This window comes from Pteropus vampyrus, unplaced genomic scaffold (genome assembly GCF_000151845.1).
Source record: "Pteropus vampyrus isolate Shadow unplaced genomic scaffold, Pvam_2.0 Scaffold348, whole genome shotgun sequence".
NCBI classification, from domain to species: Eukaryota; Metazoa; Chordata; class Mammalia; order Chiroptera; family Pteropodidae; genus Pteropus; species Pteropus vampyrus.
The window spans coordinates 530,013-537,535 of NW_011889129.1; the positions used below are offsets into that span (position 1 = coordinate 530,013).

General features: G+C 37.5%; 1 pseudogene; it reads left to right on the forward strand.

The window, feature by feature from the left end:
* Positions 1–7,145: 7,145 nt before the first annotated feature.
* Positions 7,146–7,264, forward strand: LOC111731084 (annotated as a pseudogene).
* Positions 7,265–7,523: the final 259 nt, after the last annotated feature.

A 7,523-nucleotide genomic window follows, 5' to 3' on the forward strand; every position in this document is an offset into this window, starting at 1 on the left:
AAATTCCAAAATAACAGAGGCTACTTCACTGTAGAAGTGTATTAGTTTTCTATTACTGCTGTAAAAAATTACCACAAACTTGGTGACTTAAAACAACACAAATTTATTGTCTTACAGTTCTGTAAATCAGAAGACCAACATAGTTTTCACTAGGCTAAAATCAAGCTGTCATTCGGGCTACATTCCTTTCTGGAGGCTTAGAGAAGTATCCATTTACTTGTCATTTGCAGCTTCTGGAGGCTGCCCACATTCTTTCACCTCTTTGACCATTCTTCCATAATTAAATCTCCCTCTGATAACAGCCAGGAATAGTCCTCCTATGATTAGACTGGACCCAGCTAGATAATCCAGGATAATCTCCACATATCAATTAAGTCTTTAATTTTAATTGCAGAATCCTTTTTGCTATGTAAGGTAACATAGTCACAAGTTCCAGAGATCGAGACATGGACATCTTTGGGGCCATTATTCCTCCAAACACAAGAGGCTTTAACAACTTCTTCTCATAGGCCCTAAAGCTCTGGACTATCCATGATGGCTATCAATTGTCCATGGGTTTCTGATGCAAGAAACTCCTCTCCTCAATCTCACACTACACACTATTAGGGAGGCAATTATTGGCTCATCGTTGGGCTCTCTTGGAAGCAGAGTATCTTACATACCCTAACCCAGTAATGCCCCAAAACCAGCTACCCATTATGCCTTGAGTCAAAGAATTAGCACTCACAAACTCAACATGGCCACTGAGGCCTCCTTGCTAAAATGGAAATAGTACATGCAAGATAGAACCAATCCTGGGGCCCTCTGCCATATCCCACTTGCAGGAGGGGGTAGTCTCACCTGTCCTCAGTTCCTTGACCAATGCCATGGTGCTGCAGAAGGTTGTTTATCTCCTAGATGTGTAGAGCTCCCCTTGGGATCAACTGAGTAAAGAGCAAAGAGAGTTTATACATTTTACATGGACAGCACTACCAATAATCACACATGATGGAGTTCATAGACAAACAGAGAAACAAAGACAAAGATCCTCCTTGAGATCAGGAATGAATAAGGATGCTAACTAGAAATATTCAAAAGTGCCAATGCAATAAAACTAAACTAATTAATTAATTAGTTTTAAAAGGCAAAAAAATTAAAAAGGAAGAAATAAAGCCATAGTCACCAAACGATTGTGATGTACAAAATGTAAAGAAATTTGCAGGTAAACTATTAAAATTAAGTGATTTTAGCCAGGTGGCTGGATACAAAGTCAATATTTTACGAAGTCAATTGTATCCCTACATACTAGCAATAAGCAAATAGATTTTAAATTTTTTTAAAAAATACTATTTATAATAGTATCAAAAATATCAAATATCTGGGAATAAGTTTTTTAAAGACATGCAAATCTTTTACTCAAAAATGGAGGATATAACATATTCGCAAATTGGAATCATTACAACGTTAAACTGTCAGTTCCCCCTAAATGTATAGGTTTAATGCAATTAAAATTCTAGCCAGTTTTTTTTATAATAGACGAGTTGATTCTGAAATTCATAGAAAAATACAAAGGACCGACAATAGCCAAAGCAATCTGGAAAAACAATAAAATTGGAGAACTAGCAGATAACAAGGTCTATAATAAAACTACAGGAATTAAGACAGTGTAATAATGTGGCAAGGATAAATAAAAACCAAAATAACAATACATGCTACAATGTGGATAAAAGTAGAAAACACTGTGCTAAGTGACAGAAGCCAGACACATATTCTATAATTCAATTTATATAAAATATTCAGAATTAATCCATAGAGTAAATCCATAGGGAGAGAAATCATAGGGTGGTTGTCAGGAGTGGGGGCTTAAAGGGAAAATGAGAGTATACCCTTAATGGATGTGGGGTTTTATTTTGGAGTGATGAAAATGTTTTGAAACTAGACAGGGTCAGCAGGTACACAATATTGTAGACATACTAAATGCCACTGAATTGTTCACTTTAAAATAGTGAACCTTAACTTTAAAAATTATGATAAATGGCTTCAAACTACAAAGAGTAGCCATGAAATAATACACAAAGTGAACTGAATGAATAGGGTTTTTTTTTTTTCCCAACACTACTGGAACAGAATAGGAAGCAGCATTATTCATAACAGCCAAAACTGAAAACAATGCAAATGCCCATCAACTGATGAATGGATAAACAAAATGAGGTATACCCAGTACAATAGAATATTATCTGGCCATAAAAAAAGAATGAAGTACTAGTACATGTTATAACACAGGTGAATTTTGAAAACATTATGCTAATTGAAAGAAGCAAGACAGAAAAGTACACAAAGGAAACCAATTATATTGAACTATGTATGATTCCGCTTATATGAATTGTCCAGAATAGCCAAATTATAGAGACAGTAAGTAGATTAATAGTTGCCAGAGGCTAGGAGTATGAGAAATGGACAATAATTGTTAACAAATATGGGTTTTTTTTGGAGGAGAAGGATGATGAAAATACTGTGAAATTAGGTAGTGGTGATGGTTACATAACCCTGTGAATATACTAATGTCCACTGAATTTTATACTTTAAAAAGATGAAGTTTATGTTATGTGAATTATATCTCAAACTGTTATTTTAAAAATGAACAAAATACTTAAACAGGCATTTCACAAGAGTACATCTAAATGGTCAAAACCTGAAAACATACTCAACTTTTTAGTCATCAGGGATATGTGATTTAAAACCATAATGAGATACTACACATCTACTGGTAATGGCTAAAATGAAAAGAACAGAAAATGTCAAGGTGAGAATATAGAACAAGGGTCAGCAAACTGGGACCTACCATTTATTTTTGTCATTAAAGTTTTATTAGAACACAGCCATTCATTTATGTATTGTCTATTGCTTCTTTCACACTACTATGGCAGAACTGAGTATCTACCCCAAGTCCATGTGGCCTGTAAAGTCTAAAATATTTACTGTCAGGCTCTTTAATAGCTAGCCCTCAACACTTGATATAGAACAACTAGAACTCTCATACACTGTTACTGTAGCTCTAAATTGGTACAACCTCTCTGGAAAACTATTAGGCAGTAGCTAATAAAACTGATCATTTGCACATGCTACGTACCTTATATATATAGTTTCTTATGGCTGCTGTAACAAATTACTATAGCCTTGATGGCTTAAAACAAAAGAAATTTATTCTCTCACAGTTCTGGAAGCCAGAAGCCCAAAATCAAGGTGTCACTTACTGTGACCATAAGGCCCAGAGTATGAAAAAATTTCTTTTGAATTAATCTGACATTACAATTAGTATTAGTACCCCATTGAGCAAAACTGCGTAAACACAATAAAATTTATATAGATATTAAATATAAGAAAATTTTTTATTTTTTATTAAGAAAATTTTAATGGAATCGTACCTCTCTTAGTGAGATAAATGTGGATTTTATTTTATAAATCTATGCATTTACTGATAGTATTAGTCAATGTACTAATAAAATCAATCCCTTTGTTTTTATTTACTTTTAAATATAAATTCTGAGAAAGCTTTCACATAAATAAGTAGATACATTTTGCAATAGCAACATCACATAATTCTTTGACCTCTTCCCGAGCTATATGCCAAAAATCCCACAGTGATCTATTATTAAGAATTACTTTTAATCACCTAACTATTAAGAACTACATTAGGTCCTCCTTTAATTATGTTGAAAGAAAGAACTGGAAACCACCTAAATCAGAAAAAGATTTGTGGCCCACAGATTTAGGTCACTCATTTTCTCAAACTCAGCATCAATTTTTCCTCTATTCATCATGGTAAGATTAGGAATGGATGAAAAGTACACAAAGGAAACCAATTATATTGAACTATACTTATCAAAATATTTTTTAAACTAGAGATATAGTATTAAATGTTTCGATGTTAATGCATTAAACAAAAGATCAGGTGGCGAGTCAAATAACTCATAATTTCACCGTAGTAATGAGCAAAAAATATTTGTAAACACCACAATGTGAACGTCAACGTCTGTGAGTTCTATGGTGACAAAGGTGTAGGTACTGTTATTTCTAAGAGATTTCTACTGATGACACAGTCACGTGTACTACTAATACTACAGTTTAAAATTACTTTCATAACTGAAGAAAATGCAAAAATTTACTTATATGTTACACACGCAAAAAAAAAAAAAAGATGTGATTTTTCTTTCCATCTTAGGTCATGGACTAGTTCACTGGAATTCTTGGGATAAGAACTCCTGGTTTAATGTAAGGAAGGAGGTAGTGATGAGAAGGAGAAAAAGCAACGGGAGGAATGAAAAGTGAGGAGAGGAAGAAAGGAAAGAGGGCAGGTAGAAGGAATGGAATGAGGGAAAGCAAGAAATAAATAAATCTATGTCTCTGGACTCAAGCTAAGCAAATAAGCTCGGAGATTCACTGCCAGTGCTATAGTTAGTTCTATGGTGATTTTATATTATTTTATAACTAGGTTCTTCACGAAGTCCCACCCACTAAGCTCTTCCTCAGTTCCATAACGGGTCACCTGTTGCATCAAGTGAAAGTCCAAGTACCACCAGTATTTTCTGCAGCCTTTCATATTATGAGCACAAATCTGAGCCCTTCACGGCCATACGTCCAAATCTGGTGCTCAGGCCCCGCCCCTTAATTAGTAGGGAGTCCAAACCATCTCAGAACACCCGCTCCTTGATTACCCACTCTAGGAGTCCTTAAAAGGAGGCAGTGCTTACCTGTCGTTTGAGCCGCTACCAGCTGCTCTCTGCCCTCAGCCCAAGGTCCCCCACGAGGCTGGTTAGCCTCCTCTGTCCACTGACCCTGGGGCTCTTCACCACTGCTGGCTGGGAAAAATAAAAAGTCCCTCTTTTTTTGGAAGTAGAGCTTTCCCACGCTTCCTGACGCTAGGTTTTCCCTTTTATCTTCCACCTTCTGTCCCTTGGAGGGGAGAGGCCCCCACCTAGCCTGCAGTCCCTGCTCTTGACCACGCCCGTGAGGCTTGGGCCAGGTCTACTTCCCGAGCGGGGATTTTTCCTCTCAGGGGCTCCAGTCAGGCCACCGTCATTCTTCCACCATTCTTCTCGGTTCCAGGCCCGTGTTCTGGGCCCCAGTGAAAGTCAAGCGCAGTGGCAGACCACTTGCTGGAGGGTGACTGCACATTCGGTGACCCATGAAAAGTTCCTGAACTTTCGGTGACCCCTGGGACGTTCCCCTCCGCGAACGTTCTGGGCTCCGCGGAGGCTCCGCGATAGTACAGTGGTGATGAAACATCGCGATGTTACCGCCTGTGGGGAGGCTCCTAGCGAAGAGAGAGCCTCCTGCCCCGGGTCCAAAGACACCCGCGGGGGATGGTGTGACACCACCCGTCCCAAATACTGTTACACAGGGAAAGAAGAGCCATCGAGGGGGGAAATGCTAAGTATGAAGCCCCACCAGCTTCCACCCATCCCAGATTTCTCTTTTTTCCTCGTCTCTCCTCAGTACCTCCTCTGCCTTTAAACTCTCTCTAGGTTATGTTTCGAATCGCCCACACGAGAGATACAAACAGGAAAACAACCATAGTACACCCTTCCCAACTTCCTGTATTAAGTTTCTAAAAACTTCCAGAGTAGAATACCTTGTTAAAGAATTTTAAATATCTGTTCGTTTATGAGACAAATATGTTCCTGGTGCCTACTACATGGTAGGCACTGGGGATGTAATGAGGCATAAGATAATCTCAGTTCCTAAAATCACAGAACCTAAATTCTTGTCAAGGAGGTAAATAAACTGGCAATTACAATATAATGAATACGTTACATGTCAAAGGAAGAAAAAGAAATTATAGGAATATAGGTAAGGGGCTTTTGACCCAGAATTGGGGAATCATGTAAAGCTTCTCAGAGAACTGCGACAGATAAGTAGGGATTTCCCAAGCCAAGAGAGTGGACGGAGAAAATTCCAGACAGTGGCGACAGAATGTAACAAAGTCTAAAGCCAAGAAAAGCCATAGTTTATGGGAAATAATGAAAGAAATTCAATATGGCTGACTGCTGGGACAATGCACGGAAGCAAAAAAAGATATTAGCTCTGGAAGTTGATTATCTGGGTTCAAATCCCAGCTCTGCCACTTACCACCATTGAAAAATAAAGTGATGAAACAGAGAGAAGGCAGCTCATGAAGGACTTTGATAGACCGTGTTAAGGGATTTGTACTTTATCCTAAAAACAATAGAGTCATTGAAAGCAAGGGATTGATGTAATCAGATTCCTCAAACGCTAAGGGACTCTATCACTGCTAGACCTTCCTTACAAGAATTTCTAAAGAGAGTTCTTCAAGCTGAACCAAAAGGACACTAATTCGTAACCAGAAAACATGAAAATTTAAAATTCATTGCTAAATTTAAAAATAAAGTCAAATTTGCAATACTCTAATACTATGGTGTATAAATCACTTTAAAGTCTAGTGTAAAGGCTAAAAGACAAAAGTTAACTATAGCTAAATATTCTCTTAATGGACATTCAGTATAAAAAGATGTAAATTGTGACATCAACAACATAAAATATGGGGGTGGAAGGACAAGTAAATATGTAGAGCTTTCTTTATGCAATTGAAGTAAGATGTCATCGACTTAAAATACACTGTTATAAGATGTATTATGAAAGCCTCATAGTAATCACAAAGCAAAACCTATAGTAGATACATTAAAGATAAAGAGAAAAGAATCAGGATGTGAAAGCAATCTGGCTGCGACATCTGTTGCCCCATCAATCACCAGGATTGATTAGGCCGATCTGGTTGGTTAGCGGGTGTCCCCCTTCTTACATCACTGCTCTATGTGTGTCCTTCTTGAATCCTGGCATTCAGTGGGAGAGGATGACCTGCCCTGATAGAAAGAGGATCGTTCTTCGGTCAAGGGTATATGAGTAACTGTACTCCCCCTGCTAGAACTTCCAAACAAGCTCTCAAAAGAATCAAATCATACTACTACAAAAAATCATTAATTCACAAAGGAAGGCAATAGAGGAAGAAAGGAACAAAGAAACTACAGAAAAAAATTGACAAAATGGCAATAGTAAGTCCTTATCTATCAATAATTATTCTAAATGTAAATAGATTAAGTTCTCCAATCAAAAGACATCAAGACTGAATAAATTTTTTAAAAGACCCTGTCTACAGCCATGCCATTCTGAACAAGCCCGATCTCGTCTGATCTCGGAAGCTAAGCAGGGTTGGGCCTGTTTAGTACTTGGATGGGAGACTTCCTAGGAAGATCAGGTGATGCGGGAGTAAAAAATTAAAAAAAAAAAAAAACCTTAAGAGATTGTAAGCTGACAAGGTCCTTATAATCTATGAGGTCAACCAAGGGTTGCCTCGCCTAAAAAAAAAAAAGAGACTCAACTATATACGACTGAAAAGAGATTTTTAGTTTTAAAGACAATCATAGGCTGAATGTGAAGAAATGGAAAAGGACATTCCATGCAAGCAGAAACCGAAAGAGAGGAGAGGCAGATATATCAGGCAAAAGCTGAAACAAGAGACAAAGAAG